Genomic DNA, 18,284 nt, shown 5'->3' on the forward strand with positions numbered 1-18,284 from the left:
AACAAAAAAAAACCCTAAATAAATAAAGTTCCAACCACAACTAAAGTACTTATTGGGAAGGGCCTACTAGTGTGGCCCTAATTCCGTCATGACTAAAGTTAAAGAAAGAAAGAAAGAAAGAAAGAAAGAAAGAAAGAAAGAAAGAAAAGGAGGGGCGGGTAGGCGAATTAGCTTGGAACAAATAACTTCAAGGCCACACCCTCTTCACTTTGGGTTCACTGAGGTGTGTTTATTTTAATAGCTGAACTGAAAGCATGAGATGCCATGCCACAGCTGACCAGAGTCTAAACAGAAAAGCTCAGAACTTAAAACTAAGCATGCGTGCAGCATGGGATAATAATCACTTTAGCCTTCTTGAATTGGTAAACACCAGAAGAAAGTGTACCAAACAACACGGCCTTAGATCCCTTATCTAAGAGGAGTCTTTAGAAGTCTTTTAGTGTTCAAATTATAAACACCCAACAAAGAATTTAAAAATAGGCCTTATTTGACAACATGTGTTCTCCTTTCCCAAGTCATTTAGATGGATTTTGCCAAGGTAATTATTCAGAGAAGGGTGCTGTGGCAGACACCTGAAATAACATCACTTTGGGAGGCTGAGACAGGATCTTCACAAGGTAGAGGCTAACCTGGGCTATATACAGAGTATAAAAACAGCCAGGGCTTCAAATCAAGAGCCTACTTTTAAGGAAAAAAAAAAAAACTGTTTTGAAGGGAATTCAGGTTGTTGGTCTCAAAAGTTGTTCAAATGCAATAGTGCAAATTTGCTCCCAGGGAAAGGGGCAATTCCTTGAGCTGTAAACACTCAAATGTAGTCCTGGGCTGGGGAAATATATATATATATATATATATATATATATATATATATATATATATATGCATGCTGCTCCTACAATTGTTTGGTTCTACTTCAAGCAAGGTTTGCACCTGGCTGAGTTTGGGGAGGCATAGATGGGATAAAGGCAGCTTTTCTAGCTGGGCTCCAGCTCAATGGCCTAGCACACAGTGGTGGAAAGCTCTACTCTTCCCTTCCCTTCCCTTCCCGCCCTGCCTGGCCACTCCCCTTGCTTCCCACCTCCTCCCGGCCCCGCCCCTTCTTTTTTAACCCTCTTGATGTGGGTTCTACGGCTTCCTATTGCCCTTCGCAGCGGCGGCAGCTGCAGGCTCCCTCTTCGCTCCTGGCTTTGGCTGTAGCGGGTGCGCGCAGGCGCGGCTTGCAGCTCTGCTAGCGCGTAGTAGCTGAGCGGGGCTCACGGTGAGTGCGGCAGCGGTGCGGGACTCCTTGGAGAGAACGTGGTTGGCAGCCAGAAAGGGACTCGGGTGTGTATGGAAGTCTTTGACCTGGTAAGGGGAAACTCGTGCAGCCTTTTCGGTGGCGGGGCTTCTCGAGGTTGCCAGGCTTCGGCCGCGTGTGGAGAGGAGTGAGCCGTGGCGGGAGACTTCAAGGTGTGTAGGAGCCGCCGAGTTAGAAGAAGGAAGAAGGCGTTTAGAAGCTGGAAGTACTCACTTGAGCTTGGCCAGGCCAGGAAGGTTCGCTTGAGGGCCCTGGAAGGTGGCCCAGCTTCAAGTTCAGTCCCCCTACTTGGTGCCCCCGAGCAGTGTCCTAGCTTACTCTTTTCCCTCCTCTTCTTTCCCTGGGTGCCGAGTTGGCAGGAAGGTTTCCTGTCGGTGGGGAGAGGATTTGGGGGAGGTGGGTTGTTGGCCCAGACTGTTGCATTAGAGGGTGTGGCGTTCCTATGACTTTCCTTTCCCCGGGAATGTGTCCCTCTTCTGATACATTGTGCCTGGACATTTTTTAACAAAGGCTATAACTGTTTTGTAGGCTCTGGCGGGTGACAGCGGGGGTGGGGGTGGGGGTACGCGCGTGCGCGCACGTGTGTGTGTGTGTGTGTGTGTGTGTGTGTGTAGGCTCGCACGGGAGTGTGTCTGCAAGGGAGTGAGCGCGCGCGTGTTGGCTGGCTCACTTCAGAAGTCTGTGTTGCCGCCCTAGGGGGTGGGGAATCAGTGTGGGCCTGAAGTTGGGGGAATTTCCGGAAAGACCTAGCAACTTTCTGCAGAGGCTTTTTTCTTTTTACTGGTCTGTTGATTTTGAGAGTAAGAATATTCCCCATAGGAATGTGCCTGGTTACTATTTTGTGTGTTCTTGCTGTGTGTGTGTGTGTGTGTGTGTGTGTGTGAGAGAGAGAGAGAGAGAGAGAGAGAGAGAGAAATTGAGAGATTGATTTTTATACGTCTTTACAAGTTCCAACAGAAGAAAAAGAAAAAAAATAATGGTATTTCAGAAGAAATAAGTGAATGAAAGGGAGAAGACTTGGAATGGCCAAGTAGAGCTAGATAAATCTCTTTTGATAGTCACAGAGTATGGCCAGACTTAGGAAAATGTGGAGGTATGCAAGTCAGCAAATTTAGCTAGAGTAGTGTTCCTTGTTTCAATGAAGAATTCTTAGGGATATGGTGCTGCCAGATACTTAGGCTGATTCACTTTAGAAACTTTAAAAATGATAAAACATTAGGGAAAGTATTGTGACATTGGATAAAGGCCCATAGGCTTTCATGTTAAAAATTTATGAACTTTTATGAAAAATGATACATCTGGTACCAAGCACAGATGTTTATATTTTAACTCATTTTTTAACTGAGTACATCATAATAAACTGAGCTTCCTCCTCCTCCACCCCTTTTCCTTGATTGTGAATCCTGTTTTATAAACATATACTCTCAGATCTGAAATATGTTTAAGCAGAATTTCTTCGTGTTTTCTTTTTATTTAATCTTTTCTCTAATTATTCAAAGGATTTGGTGATAATATTATCCAACTTGGGAGAGGGATGTTAGGATGGATGCCTTTTGCCTTTTCCAAGAGCTCAGCCTTATGAACTTATTGAAAAATATTTTCAACTCCCTCGGAATTAATCATCCTTTAACTGCTTAACTGATAACACTAGCCTTATTTTCTCTCTTGTTACCCCATACTTGGGTTGCCTTGCATATGGTAAGTGCCCAATAAAATTATAGCTACATGTTATTACATGTCATTAGAAAGATAAGATCCTACACAGAGTTCATGAAGTAATAGAAGAAATTCTGATCTTTTAATGTTGAAGGAACATTTCTTGAATATGGATAAGTAGTGAGAACATAGATACATTATCATGTGTTATTGATAGTTAATGCTTATAAATGAGGTGCAAAACTTTGTAGATAAAAGAGGAAATGGGAATCGTAAAAGCACACACTTTAGAAGACACCAAAGCTAGAGAATAGCCATTGCACACACTGAAATATATAATTTGTCATTTGCAGAAAGATATGAATGAAGTGCTACTTGACTTTAGGAAATACTAAAAATGAACACAGCTCACCTGGTACTGTTTACTAAAGGTTAACATAAATAAAGAAAACTGCAACCTACCTCATGCTATACTCCTACGTCTTAAGATGGTTTGAACCTTTTGGCTAATGAATCCTATTGTAGCCTTAATCATCTTGGTCTGATGATTTCTGTTTTCTTATCTTTGAGAAATCTCTGAATTCCAACACATTACTGGCTATCCAGGTACCTCTGCTTATATCAGGGAATTAACTTGTCTGGTCCACTCAGTCTCAACAGCCCTGTCGCCAACTTTCATCTTCTGAATGATTTATCCGTTGCAAAGATTATCCTAAGGAAGTCCAAGCTTTATAAAATAATGAGTTTAAAAATGAGTCAGGATTTGGTAACTTGACTGATCCAGAGTCTATGCCTACAAAGCAGAAAACTGTGCTAGCCATTAGTAACCCCTGATTTTCTTCCCTTACTTAACTTCTCCCCTGCCTAGCTAAATGTAATATTGTTTTTCCCATGTGACTTTTCAAATAATCATCGTGCCAAAAACAGCACTTCATGTTAGTGTCTAATACTTATGAATAAAATCTGAGAAGCAGAAAGGCTGAGTACTCCATGAATATTTTTATTTAAATGTTTAACATATTTTCTGATTCATATACATGGTTTTTGAAAAAAATGAAACTTTGATTATTTTATACCTTTCTCCCTTAATTTTTTTTCTCATCCAGACTTTGTCCTTGTGTGTATTTTTTTTCCTTTATCACTGTAGATAAACAGCAGAATGTTTGTCTGGGATTGTCATATCATGTAAGGTTGGAAAGGACACAACTAAGAGAAGATACTTACATTTAAACAACCAAAGTGCTTTCATTTGTTTTGGTTTATGTCAGATACAGATGATTGATTTAATTTGGTGGAATACTATCATTTTTCTTAAGACTAGAAAGATGTTACAAGTATTTGGAACAATGTTTTTTTTGTTTTTTTAACAATGTGTTTTTAATTTGCAATGTGCATTAGATTTTGCTGTTATGAAGCTCTTTCAACTAGCATGCTTGTATTTAAGGACCTTCCTTCATATAAACACACCAAATCAGAAATTTCAGGTGAAGAAGCTAAACACAAACAAACAAAAAACCCCAACAAAATAAAAACAAAACCCTAGTAGATTTTTGAGGTCCAGTTTTTTACTGGCTTGTGTCAACTTGAGTCATCAGAGAAGGAGCTTCAGTTGAGGAAATGCCTCCATGAGATTCAGCTGTAAGGCATTTTCTCAATTAGTGATCAACAGGAGAGGGTCCAGCCCATAGTAGGTGGCCCGTGATTCCTTAAGAAATCAGGCCAAACAAGCCAGGGGAAGCAATCCAGTAAGCAGCACCCTTCATGACCTGTGCATCAGCTCCTGCCTCCAGGTCCCTGCCTTGTTTAACTTCCTGTACTGACTTCCTTTGGTGATGAACAGCAATGTGGAAGTCTAAGAGGAATGAGCCCTTTGCAGCTCAACTTGTTTTTTTGCTCTCAGTGTTTGTTTGCAGCAATAGAAACCCTAACTAAGATAACTTTGTTTTAAAAAGTACTTAAAAGGATGATAGGGTGTGGAAACAATTTAAGTAAACTACGTTTTTGTGTAAAATGTTGGTGAAAGAAGTTAAGACAAACATTGCAGTTTGACGGTTATATGCAATGGAAATGCATCAGAGACAGAAAAAAAAAAAAAACCTGCTAGAGCACAGGAGTAACTGAAGTTGTAATGCTTGAAATGATAATTAATGGAATAGATACTAGAGCAAGGAACTAGAGCCAGTGGGATTAAGGGCATGGGCAGAAGAGAAAAGAATGAATTAAAATATGCATTTAAAGGCAGAGGTGAATGAAACTGACAGTATTCTCCTTAAGTGTTTCATTAAGTGATGAATACTGTTTTCCAATGAAGCTGTTTGATTTGAGATTCCTATCCAGGTAGAATTTCTAGGTATTTCTGTGTAAGAAACTCTAGGAATAAATCAAATTATTATAAATGAAGGTTATTCATTTTTTAAAAATTAATAAGCTTTATTCTTAGTGGTTTTATATTAACAGAAAAATTAAGTAGGAAATAAAGTTCTTTTTTCTTTTCTTTCTTTTTCTTTTTTGTTTTTGTTTTGTTTTGTTTTGTTTTTTTTTCAGACAGGGTTTCTCTGTGTAGCCCTGGCTGTCCTGGAACTCACTCTGTAAACCAGGCTGGCCTCAAACTCAGAAATCCATCTGCCTCTGCCTCCCAAGTGCTGGGATTAAAGGCTTGCTTGTGCCTGGCCAATGCCTCCTGTTCTTGAACACTGTTTCCTGCACTGTGATGTCCTGTCCCATTGTTTCAACTGATAAGTCTACACTGATACATTATCACCTGAGGTGTGTTGTTTACATAGGCCCTTCTCTTTGGGTTGAACATTCTATGGGTTTGGACAAATTCACAATGACTTGCACTTACTATTGTCATGACCACCCTACAAATCCTCTTTGCTCAATCTGTTCATCACTTTCTCTTATTTCTAGTAATGTTTGATCCTTCTACTATTTCTACCTTGTGTAAAGCACTGTGTACTTGGGATCATATAATATGTAGTTTTGTTTTTTTTTTCAGATTCCTTTCCTTTATTTAGTGATGTGCATTTACACTTCCTACACATCTTTTTATGATTTGATAACTTATTTCTCTTAACTGCTGGGTAATGACACCTCACCTGGCTGTATCTATTTACCTTCTAAGAGAACATCTTTGTCATTTTTAAGGTTTAGGAATAATAATAAAACTATTGTAAACATCAATATTCTACGCACCCCCCCCCCACTGTAACTTTCCAGTTCCTTTCAGTAAATACCAAGGAGTATGGGTACAGGAGTCTATGTTAAGAATAAGTTTGGTTTTGCTAGAAACAGACAACATCCACACATTGGGAGCAAATGAGAAGCCTGTTCTGCATTCTTGACAGTGTTTGGTAGTGTAAGTACCAAACTTACATTATTTTGGCTTTTTTTTTTTTTTTTTGGTGTTTTTGGGACAGGGTTTCTCTGTATAGCCCTGGCTGTCCTGGAACTCACTTTGTAGACTAGGCTGGCCTTGAACTCAGAAATCTTCCTGCCTCTTCCTTCCAAGTGCTGGGATCAAAGGCGTGCGCCACCACACCTTGCCCTATTTAGGCAATTTTTAATAGATGTATAGTTGTATTTCATTGTTGTTTTATATTAATCTTCCCCCAAAACACATGTGAAACATTTTTTCACGTTTATTTTCCATTTATGTTTCTTCTTTAGTGAGGTATCTCTTCAGATACTTTAGCCAGTTTAAAATCAAGTACATTTATATATGGTATAGTAATCTTTTATCTAATATTTGTTTTTCAAGTTTTTTCTTACAGTGTGTAGTTTTTCTTTTCCTTTTTGATGAGAATGTATTTTGTATAATAGAAGTTTTATGTTTTACTGAAGTCTATTAATCATTCTTTTTATAGATCATCATTATACCTTAAGTTTACTAGATTTCCTTTTATGTCATCTTCTAGGAGTTTTAATGTTTTATATTTTTACACATAACACTGTCCATTTTAGGTTAACAATGCATTTAAAGTTAATTGCTTGGGTTTGAAGTCTATTTATAGACTTCTTATCTACTAGTTATGTTGAACTTAGAAACTCATATATGTTAGGCAAACACTCTAACACTCTATCAATGGAACCATGTATATCAGTTCTATATTCATTTTATTTGAGGCAGGGTCTCATTTTAAAGTCCTGATTGGCCACTTAATTGGTTTGTAGACCCAACAGGCCTCTGCCTCTTGAATGCTAGAAGTAAAGATATGTAGCCACCTAGCTTTCTATTTTAATTTCTGCTTTTGCATGTGTATGTCCTGTCTGGTGGTGATTCTTGAAAGATTTATATTTTCTTTGTTAGAATTTCTTTGGTTCTTTGCCAAAGACAAATGGTTGTATTAATATATATCCATTTATAAGACCTTATTTGATTATACTGATTAAAGTCTATTATTTTACCAGTAGCACATTGTTTTTATGACTTGAGGTTTATAGAAAGTCTTTGTGGTTTCTATAATATATTTTGATCATGGTTTCTCCTTCCCCATCTCCTCCTACTTCATGGGGATTTAGAATCACCATAGAAACAATCTCTTGGCATGTCTGTGAGGTATTGCCCCAATTAAGTTAACTGAGATAGGAAAAAACAACCTAAATGTGGGTGGTGCCATCCACAGACTTTGGTCGATGACTGAATAAATAAAAGCAAGAAAGTGGGCTGAGCACAGGAATTCACCTCTTTCTCTTCTCTCTGGCCACAGTGTGATCAGTGAGGTCCTACTCTTGTGCCTTCATGCTGTGATGGATTAGATACCCTGGATCTGTCATAGGAAATACATTCTTCCTTGAGTTGCTTTTGTCAGGCATTTTGTCACAGCAATGAGACAAATAATGCAGCCTTGAAATTCGTAGTAATGTACTACTGCCTCCATTATTTTCTAATATTGAATTGGTTATTTTATATCATTTGTCTCTCAATATAAACTTCAGAAACAGTTTTTTTTTTTAATAGTCACAACATAAAGGTTGTTAAGGTATTTTTTTTTTTTTGGAGGGAGAGGTTGTATTATATTTATTGATCAAATTGGGAAGAATACCTTGTAACTATTGGGTCTTTGTATCCTTGAATCCAGAAATCATTTCTATTTGCTTATGCTTTTATTTATTTTATCAGAGTTTTCTAGTTTTCTTGATAGACATTTTATATAAATTTTATTAGATTGTTACCTCGTTAACATCAAATACATGTCAATGTAAATTGTAACCTGTTTGAAGTTTCAATTTGTGCTTTGGTTTTAGAACAGGTTTATTGGAAGAATTTGGGAAAAATGGAGATAAGAATTAAGGAAAAGCCCTAAAATTCTATAACCAGAACTAAATGGGTTATTTGGTCAGACCCCTTAGCTCAGAATACTGAGAGGGAGGTGGCCAGCCAAGACTGCTCATGAAGATGGAAATGAGGATTCTGTTAGTAAGTGGACTAGAGGTTATTCATGTTGCTGTAGCAAATAACCTTTCTAGATTTTTCCTGTGCTCTAAGACTTTTGTTACATTTGAAGGTGTTAGACTAATTATCCAGGTAGAAGGTATTTCTACACAATGCAGCATTCATATTACAATATGGGTTATGCTTGCTTCTTTTAGCCAGATTTGTAGTGAAAACTGGAAGAAAAAAGTAAAGAAAAAAATAATCGAAAACTTGCAGTTTTTACGGAAAGTTGAGACAAGACAGGTGTAGCTTTCATAAAGTTGAGGCCAAGAGAGGTTAACCTGCCAAAGAGACTGTGCTTCATAAAAACAAACCAACTAGGTGTCAGAGAGGTTGTTCAGTGACGATTATTCTGAAATTATATCCAGCTTTGAAAGGGAAGAACCTGAACACTTTCTACAAGTTACCACATATACAAGCACACTCAAACACACAGACACAGACACAGACACTCAGGCAGACAACCCCCCTTGCAAACAAACAATCTAAAAACAAGTGAACTACACATAGCAGGGCAGCAGGAAAGTTGCTTTAAGTGTATATCAGGCACTGTCTAGCAGCACTTAACACAGGGTCAGGAGCATAAAGATTTAACTAATTTTATTTAAATACTTTGCTTTGAGAAGAAACTATTGGTTATTTTTCTTACTTGGGGCTGGAGAGATGGATCAGCAGTTAAGAGCACTTGTTACTCTTGAAACTTTAGTCCAGTCCATTATATAGAAGGCAAGGTGTTGAGAACATCAGATATTTAGTCACTTTTAAAAAATAAGTTTATTTTGTGTATCCCTTTGATTTAGTTGCTATTATTTTTTTCTTTAGTTTTCTTTTTGGCAACATAATATCCCTATTGATTATTTGGAAAATTCATATACTGCACCCCGATGATGATCATACTCACTTCCTTTTTCTCTCAGGTCCACCTTTCCACCTGTGCAAACTCTCCCCAAAAGAAAAAAGTTAGGCCAAGTTAAATTTTTGTTGCCTGCATACTCATTGGAGAACTGTCAAACTCCCAGGGGCCAGCCTCTTAAAGATAACTGAGTCCTCCCCCAATCCCCATCCCCAACATAAGCCATTAATGTGAGAAGCTACACTTCAGCATCTTTGTCACAATTTTTTTAGGACTCTCTTCAATAGCTTCCTATTTGAACTGGTTCTTTGTAGTGGGCGGGAGAGGCTGTCATAGAAGCCTTCAGTGTCTCTCATTCTCAATTATGAGTCTATGGTTATCAATACCACTGCAAAAGAAGTTTTCTTGCACATAACAGCCATTGGCAGCATGAATCATGGACTTCCATATGGTTTCTGATGGCAGCTCAGAACTGAACTGGTACTCACAGGCTGCACAGATCATGCACCACCAATATCAACATAGCCTCCTGTTGCAGCCTTAATCATGGATATCAACATGACCCCAGGCCTCTATATAGAGTGTGGACATCAATGTGGGCAGCACATACCATGTATATACACATGGCCTCCAGTGGTAACATGAACCAAGGCATCAACACAGCCTGTGGTGACATCATGAACTTCAGACCACCAGCATGGCTCCTGGCTGCAGCATCACTTAATACATCAATATAGCTTCTGGTGGCAGCATAAATCATGGAGATCCTTCAGAGAGACTTAATACAGAGAATGGCTATAGTTTATCTTAGATATCTTCTTGTTGCTCAGAGCTAGGGTGATTGTGTGACCAGGCAGCATGTTTGTGGAAAGAGCCTGTGTAAGCTCCAGGCTGCTATACACCAGCCTGCCAGCCTTACTTGGCAACGGCATGCTTCTTTGTCTGTTGCAGCTCTGCTCCCATACCTGTCACCTCCCCTGTATCTCCAGTTCTTCCTCTCTGCATACCTGCCTGCTCTTTCTGCCATCTTTCCTACATCTATCACAAATTCACTTATTAAAGGGACATTGCAAGCATATATATGTATGTATACACATATATGTATGTGTGTGTGTTTGTGTGTGTGTATGTGTGTATATATATATTTGCCCCAACAGCTTTACATGCGTATACTTATTGCAATGAGTCATTGGTCTGGATCAAGGTTTCTGGTAAATACTGGACTTATCTCTTATACTCATTTCAGATATCACATTCTCTCTCAGAGTCAGGGTGATCTTGTGGCTGGGTAGTGCATCCATTTCTGGGGTAGGATCCTTGAAAGCTCCAGGTCTTCCTGCCCTTTGTGCCTGCTCCCTATGGGCCATGTCACTCTCTTGCTGACACCAGGGCAAGCTGCATAAGCATGCTCTGTTGGCTGCTGGAACAGCACTCCCATGTTGTGTGTGACTTCTGCTCTACCATCTTATTTCCACTTCCATATGACCACTTTTCAAGAGCATCTTTTGTTTTCAAAAGTTCAGGGAATCCTATAGAAATGTTGGGAGAAGGATTGAGGGACCCAAAGAGTTCAGGGACTCTGCAGGAAAACCAACAGAGTCAACTAACCTAGACCCCTGGGGGCTTCCAGAGATTGAACCACCAACCAGATAGCACAGATCAGACCTAGGCCTTCTGCACAGATGAGCAGCTTGGTCTTCTAGTTGTGGGTCCCCCAACAACTGGATCAAGGGTTGTCCCTGAATCTGTTGCCTGCCTGCCTACCTGTGATTCCTTCTCCTAAGTGGATCTCCTTGTCTGGCCTCAGTGGAAGAGGATATACCAAGTCCTGCAGTGACATGATGTGCCATGGTGGTGGTGTATGCGTGTGTTAGTGAGGGGCTCATGAGGGGTTATTTTAAAAATTCTCTGTTATGCAAAGAATAAACTATAGAATAGCATAGCCACATGCTTATATTTAGAAATAAAATAAAAAAAATATAGTGTCAGGGATTGGTTCTTGCCCATTGGATGGGTCTCAAGTTGGGCTGTTCATTAGTTTGTAGTTACCCCTGTCTTTGCATCATCTTTGTCCCTGCACATCTTGTAGGCAAGACAAACTCCATGTCCAAGAAAGATCTACAGGAAGTATGCCCCGATCTCTTTAGGCTGTGACAACTGTCCTTTAAAGGGTGACCACTGTCTTACAGAGCCAGGCCTGTGTTTTAACAAATGTCTACTCTGAATTTAAGCTTTATCAAAGCAGTTTTTTTTTTTATTTATTCCTCTTCACTTTCTCATCTGCTAGTCATTCATATAGCCCTTGGTTGCCCCTGTGTTCCTTAAGTGTGTGACTAGTGTCCCCTATGCTTTAATACTAACTTATGGCTTTTTATCTATTACCCATTTTCTCCTCTTTCTATTTTAATATTTGGTACCTGAGGGATTTGTCAGGTGTTATATTATTAGTGTGGTAGGCAGATGTATACATGTGCAGTCATTGTTGTATCCTGAATAATGTTAATGTGTTTTGTGCTCTGCCTTTGTAGTTCTTGTGAGTGCAGTGGCATGGTTATTACATTTAATTATTTTAAGTCATCTTTCTCATGTGTGACCCTGATACTAATGTTTTGTGAGGTTTCTAATAATTTCCAGTGCTGATACAACTGTATAACATTGCCATTTTTTTTGTAATTACTCTGTACCCATTTGTGTGGCCTTTTGTAGCTGCCCATAAGTCTGCGAATATATACATTTTTGCCTATTTATCAATTATGGATTCTCTGGCTGTGAGAACTGTAGTTAGGAGTTTTTATTGTGAAGTATGTTGGTCTCCCCCCACCCCTACCCCAAAGTATCTTCCCATAAGACCTGCCCTTTTGTTTGTTTGTTTTCGTTTTTCCACAACAAGGTTTCTCTCTGTAGTCTTAGCTGTCCTAGAACTTGGTGTGTAGACTAAGCAGGCCTCAAACTCCCAGAGATCCTCCCTCCTCAGCCTGCTAAATTCTGAGATTAATAATAGGCATGTTCCACCACACCCAGCTGACTTGCTTCTTCTTTTCTTTTTTTTTTCTTTTTCTTTTTCTTTTCTTTTTTTCTTTTTTTTCTTTTTAGTTCCAGAGGTGCTATACATTCTGCAGACTTATCTTTTGCAGATGAGCCTCCCCTTGAAGCCTCCTTGGGTTTTTCAGGCTCCTAGGAGGCCCTGTGGGTGCCAGCTGCTGCTGCCAACCTGAATCCTGCTTTATCTAATCACATTGTGTCTGTAGTCAAGAAGCAGAGACATGGCCTTTGAAAGATGGTTAAGTGGTTAAAAGCATTTCTGCTTTTCTGGAGGACCTGTATTCAGTTCCAAGCAGCTTTATGACAGGTGACAACAATCTGTATCTCTTGTTCTGGGTGACCCAGTGGCCTCTTCTGGCCTCCATGGGTACCAGGTGTGTACATGGGGCACATACATATAACATGTAAGTGAAACACTCATACCCATATAATAATAACACATCTTAAAAAAGAAGCAGAGAAGTGATTGTTAGCATCTTCCTTTTCTCTCTTTTTATTAAGCATGAGACATTAGTTCATGGGAGAGTGCTTCCCATATTTAGGATACATCTTCTACACTGTAAATCCTCTTTAGATATTTCCTCAAAGGCAAGCCCAGAGATGTACACCCTATGGTGATAATATATCCAGTTATGTTGAGTGTAGATTATCCATCTAAACTGGGGTACCCTGCTTGCACAGGCCGATTAAGGAAGTGATTCCATGTATTCAGCTGTGTAGACACTCAGTAGCCTTCTTAGTCATTATTCAAGGGGGCTCAGCCTGCTCTATGAACTGATAGCAAACTGATAGCAGCCATCCATATGGTGTTGACTTTGCAGGCCTTCAAGGAGGCAAGACTTGAGAGGTCCTGAAGGCTTTTTCTCACATTTCAAAATAAAAGTGTGTATATAGAGATGCAAACAGTGTATGTATGGGAGGATCAAGATCCTCCTGTAGTCAGTCTCTTAGAGGATAATGTATGAAGATATGAATACAACGGAGACTCAGAATTTAGAGATAATAAGGAAGGAGGAGTTACTCCTGGGGAAAACTGCAAGCAGAGTACAGTTATTCAAAGAGATGCATGTCATCAGGATTGCTGTTTGCAAGACCATAGGGATAGGGCTTCCCAAGCTCTTTGACAATTCATATCACACCATGTGCCTCAAATGCTGGGCATGCAGCTACAGGATTTGATGCTTAAGAAAGCATCAAAGATACTTGATTTCAGTCTTCCTTTGGTCACATCTCTTCTTTCATTGCTTCCATTCTTTTATTTCAGAATAGAAATGATTTACTCTGTGCCATTTTATACTACAAATAGGAGGTCAGACTTAAGAATGACATACATTGTGGGTAGGATAGGTAGAAGGATGGTTCAGCACTTAAGAACATTTGCTGTTCTTATAGAGAACCTGAGTTCAGTTCCCAGTGCCCTCATAGTGGCTCATAAATTGTACATAACTCCATTTCAGGTGATTTGATGCCTTCCTCAGACCTCTGTGCATCAGGCATGTACATGTTGTGCATACATATAAATCAACTGTTTATGAAAACAAAACTATATACATCATTTAAAAATTATATATGATAAACTCTAATTTCAACATTTATTAAGTACTCTTGAAATATGTGGGTCTTGTACAGGCTTTATCCTTTGTAATTTTTAAAGCATAAGTATTAATTAAAAATGTTATCAAGCATAATGAAGTAACCAAAGAGCCATAAATTGGATAGGTAAATATAGGTCTTAAAATGTTCATAGTTGCTCTGCTTTCTCTATATTGTCTGGTAATTGTTGTGATTATAAAAAGATAAGGAGATATTGGAATATATTTTATGGGGGTATGGTGAGGTGTGGGGGAAGGAGGTGCCTCGGCAGTCCCATGCTGAGGCTTCCCTTTTCCCTGAGGAACTAGCTACACAATGTTATAGTATAAAATAGAGTTTATTTAGGCCATGGGAGGGGAGTTAAAGAGTAGTAAAGGCAGAGAGAAGGAGAGAGTAGAGAAGTAGAGGCTGGTCATGACCACATGGAGAAGGGGGAAGGGAATGGGGAGAGAGAGAGGGAGCAAGAGGTAAGAGAGAGAAGAGGGGGCAAGCAGCCCCCTTTATAGTGGGCCAGGCCTCCCTGGCTGTCGCCAGGTAACTGGGGAGGAGCATATCTGGCTGTTGTCAGGTAACTCTGGGGGTGGAGTCCAGACAGAATACCCAGAGTAAAACTTGGTATAGCCATTTTTAAGATCATTCAAAGACTTGTGATGAACTTTTCTTAGTATGTACTATCTTCTTGAAAGGATTGAAAATTAAATGGATAAAAACTGAAATAACAGTTTGAACTCTTAGACTTCAGTGCTTCATATTTATAACTTTGGAATTCTTTGTGAAAATGTGTTATATCTAAAACACTTGACTTGAAGTAAGTTAACTGGCTTCTATTCCTTATCATATTTTAAGACTGTCTTAGAAGACGAGATGTGTGTTATTTTCTAGAATCCTGGATAAGCAAATGTGACTCAAGTTTCAGAAACAATATCTTGTTCAAAGCACTTTATAGTCTATCAATCTCTTCCAATGTAGCTCCAATATGCTTGATCTTTCTGGTTTGTTTCCTAGTGTTAGAAATTCCAAATCTGTAGAAAACTATATGAATATCTTATCACAGTAATCTACTGTGACTTATGTGATTCTGGGAGAAAGCAGGAAAAGTGAGAAATGTAAGCCTAGTTTTAGAATTTGACATCACTGAAAAAATCAGTTAGTGGAACATATGCCAACTTTCTTTTCTAAATTACTATTACTGATGGAACCAATAATCATGTTGGTAAGAATATTTTGACTTTTTGTTTGTTTGTTTGTTTTGTTTTGTTTTTTGAGACAGGGTTTCTCTGTATAGCCCTGGCTGTCCTGGAACTCGCTTTGTAGACCAGGCTGGCCTCGAACTCAAAAATCCGCTTGCCTCTGCCTCCCCAGTTCTGGGATTAAAGGCGGTGTGCCACCATACCCGGCTTATTTTGACTTTTTAATTGTAATTTTATCCTAATTCAGTTTTGAACTCCCTTGTCCCTTACAATTGGCAAGATAGTATTGCTGTAGAAGTAGCACAAATATCTCAGGTTCACAGTCTGATAAGGCAAGTATTTGTTGCTTCAGATATGAACAATATTTCAAAAAGTCTTAATGGATTTTGAAGTTTAAAAAAGCAAATGACAATATTTGTAAGAAGTATTAATGTTTTCTTTATGTTCATTTCCCGAATTCACCAATGAGATTCTGAATAGTCCATTCATATTGTTCTTATCCCAGTTCAGAGATCCTTGTTTCTTTCCTAATAGTATGTAGTCATGTTCTTTTAACTGATATCTCTAGCTCTGTATTACCTATTCTTAACACCAAATCTGTTCAATCAGAGATATTGAAGCCTCAGGTTTGCTGCACCCCCACCCTCTTCACAGAGCTTCTGGGAGGTCCTGGTCAGTATCTCTGCAGATCAGATTGGTTATTCAGGTTTTATGTACCTAACATTTCTGAGTCATTTGTGCACAAAATTTGTTTTCTATTTTACTTCTACATTTGCACTTTAAGCCTTAAGATTTTATTTTATTTTATTTTAATTAGGTATTTTCTTCATTTACATTTCCAGTGCTATTCCAAAAGTCCCCCAAAACCCCCACTCCCCTACCCACCCACTCCCACTTCTTGGCCCTGGCGTTTTCCCCTGTACTGAGGCATATAAAGTTTGCAAGACCAATGAGCCTCTCTTTCCACTGATGGCTGAATAGGCCATCTTCTGATACATAGGCAGCTAGAGACACGAGGGGGGGGGGTGCGGGGTGGGGGACTGGTTAGTTCATATTGTTGTTCCACCGATAGGTTTGCAGACCTCTTTAGTTCCTTGGGTACTTTCTCTAGCTTCTCCATTGGGGGGCCCTGTGATCCATCCAATAGCTGACTGTGAGCATCCACTTCTGTGTTTGCTAAGCCCCGGCATAGACTCATAGGAGACAGCTATATCAGGGTCCTTTCAGCAAAATCTTGCTAGTGTGTGCAATGGTGTCAGTGTTTGGAGGCTGATTATGGGATGGATCCCCGGGTATGGCAGTCTCTAGATGGTCCATCCTTTCATCTCAGCTCCAAACTTTGTAACTCCTTCCATGGATGTTTTGTTCCCAATTCTAAGAAGGGGCAAAGTGTCCACACTTTAGTCTTTATTCTTCTTGAGTTTCATGTGTTTTGCAAATTGTATCTTATATCTTGGGTATTCTAAGTTTCTGGGCTAATATCCACTTATCAGTGAGTACATATCATGTGAGTTCTTTGGTGATTGGGTTACCTCACTCAGGATGATGCCCTCCAGGTCCATCCATTAGCCTAGGAATTTCATAAATTCATTCTTTTTAATAGCTGAGTAGTACTCCATTGTGTAAATGTACCACATTTTTTGTATCCATTCATCTGTTGAGGGGCATCTGGGTTCTTTCCAGCTTCTGGCTATTATAAATAAGGCTGCTATGAACATAGTGGAGCATGTGTCCTTCTTACCAGTTGGAACATCTTCTGAATATATGCCCAGGAGAGGTATTGAGGGATCCACCGGTAGTACTATGTCCAATTTTCTGAGGAACCACAAGACTGATTTCCAGAGTGGTTGTACAAGCTTGCAATCCCACCAACAATAGAGGAGTGTTCCTCTTTCTCCACATCCTCACCAGCATCTGCTGTCACCTGAATTTTTGATCTTAGCCATTCAGACTGGTGTGAGGTGGAATCTCAGGGTTGTTTTGATTTGCATTTCCCTGATGATTAAGGATGCTGAACATTTTTTCAGGTGCTTCTCAGACATTCGGTTTTCCTCAGGAGAAAATTCTTTGTTTAGCTCTGAGCCCCATTTTTTAATGGGGTTATTTGATTTTCTTGAGTCCACCTTCTTGAGTTGTTTATATATATTGGATATTAGTCCCCTAAATGATTTAGGATAGGGAAAGGTCCTTTTCCAATCTGTTGGTGGCTTTTTGTCTTATTGATGGTGTCTTTTGCCTTTCAGAAGCTTTGCAATTTTATGAGGTCCCATTTGTCGATTCTTGATCTTACAGCCCAAGCCATTGCTGTTCTTTTCAGGAATTTTTCCCTTGTGCCCATATCTTTGAGGCTTTTCCCCACTTTCTCCTATAAGTTTCACTGTTTCTGGTTTTATGTGGAGTTCCATGATCAACTTAGATTTGACCTTAGTACAAAAAGATAGGAATGGATCAGTGTGCATTCTTCTACATGATAACTGCCAGTTGTGCCAGCACTGTTTGTTGAAAATGCTGTCTTTTTTCCATTGGATGATTTTTGCTCCCTTGTCAAAGATCAAGTGACCATAGGTGTGTGGGTTCATTTTTGGGTCTTCAATTCTATTCCATTGGTCTACTTGTCTGTTGCTATACCAGTACCATGCAGTTTTTATCACAATTGCTCTGTAGTAAAGCATGGTGATTCCACCAGAGGTTCTTTTATCCTTGAGAAGAGTTTTTGTCATCCTAGGTTTTTTTGTTATTCCAGCTGAATTTGCAAATTGCCCTTTCTAATTCATTGAAGAATTGAGTTGGAATTTTGATGGGGATTGCATTGAATCTGTAGATTGCTTTTGGCAAGATGGCCATTTTTACTATATTTATCCTGCCCATCCATGAGCATGGGAGATCTTCCATCTTCTGAGATCTTCTTTAATTTCTTTCTGAAGAGACTTGAAGTTCTTATCATAGAGATCTTTCACTTCCTTAGTTAGAGTCACACCAAGGTATTTTATATTATTTGTGACTATTGAGAAGGGTGTTGTTTCCCTAATTTCTCTCTCAGCCTGTTTATCCTTTGTGTAGCCAAAGGCCATTGACTTGTTTGAGTTAATTTTATATGGAGCTACTTCACTGAAGCTGTTTATCAGGTTTAGGAGTTCTCTGATGGAATTTTTAGGGTCACTTATATATACTATCATATCATCTGCATAAAGTGATATTTTGACTTCTTCCTTTCCAATT

The 18,284-nt window shown here is 39.2% G+C and overlaps 1 protein-coding gene across 3 annotated transcripts in view; it reads left to right on the forward strand.

Annotated features, from left to right (window-relative positions):
- Nucleotides 1-1,153: 1,153 nt before the first annotated feature.
- The window catches only part of Prrg1 (proline rich and Gla domain 1), a 144,890-nt gene continuing 127,759 nt past the window's right edge, over nucleotides 1,154-18,284 (forward strand). The window contains exon 1 of one of the 3 annotated variants that reach the window (XM_021153771.3): nucleotides 1,154-1,320. The gene's annotated coding sequence lies outside the window, so the exon portion shown is untranslated. Of the gene's footprint in view, nucleotides 1,345-18,284 lie in introns of all 3 variants that reach the window. The other 2 variants (XM_021153770.2, XM_029473594.2) reach the window with 2 other exon arrangements.

The sequence above is a fragment of the Mus caroli genome, unplaced genomic scaffold (assembly GCF_978045245.1).
Source record: "Mus caroli unplaced genomic scaffold, Mus_caroli_1 scaffold_5, whole genome shotgun sequence".
Taxonomy (NCBI): Eukaryota; Metazoa; Chordata; class Mammalia; order Rodentia; family Muridae; genus Mus; species Mus caroli.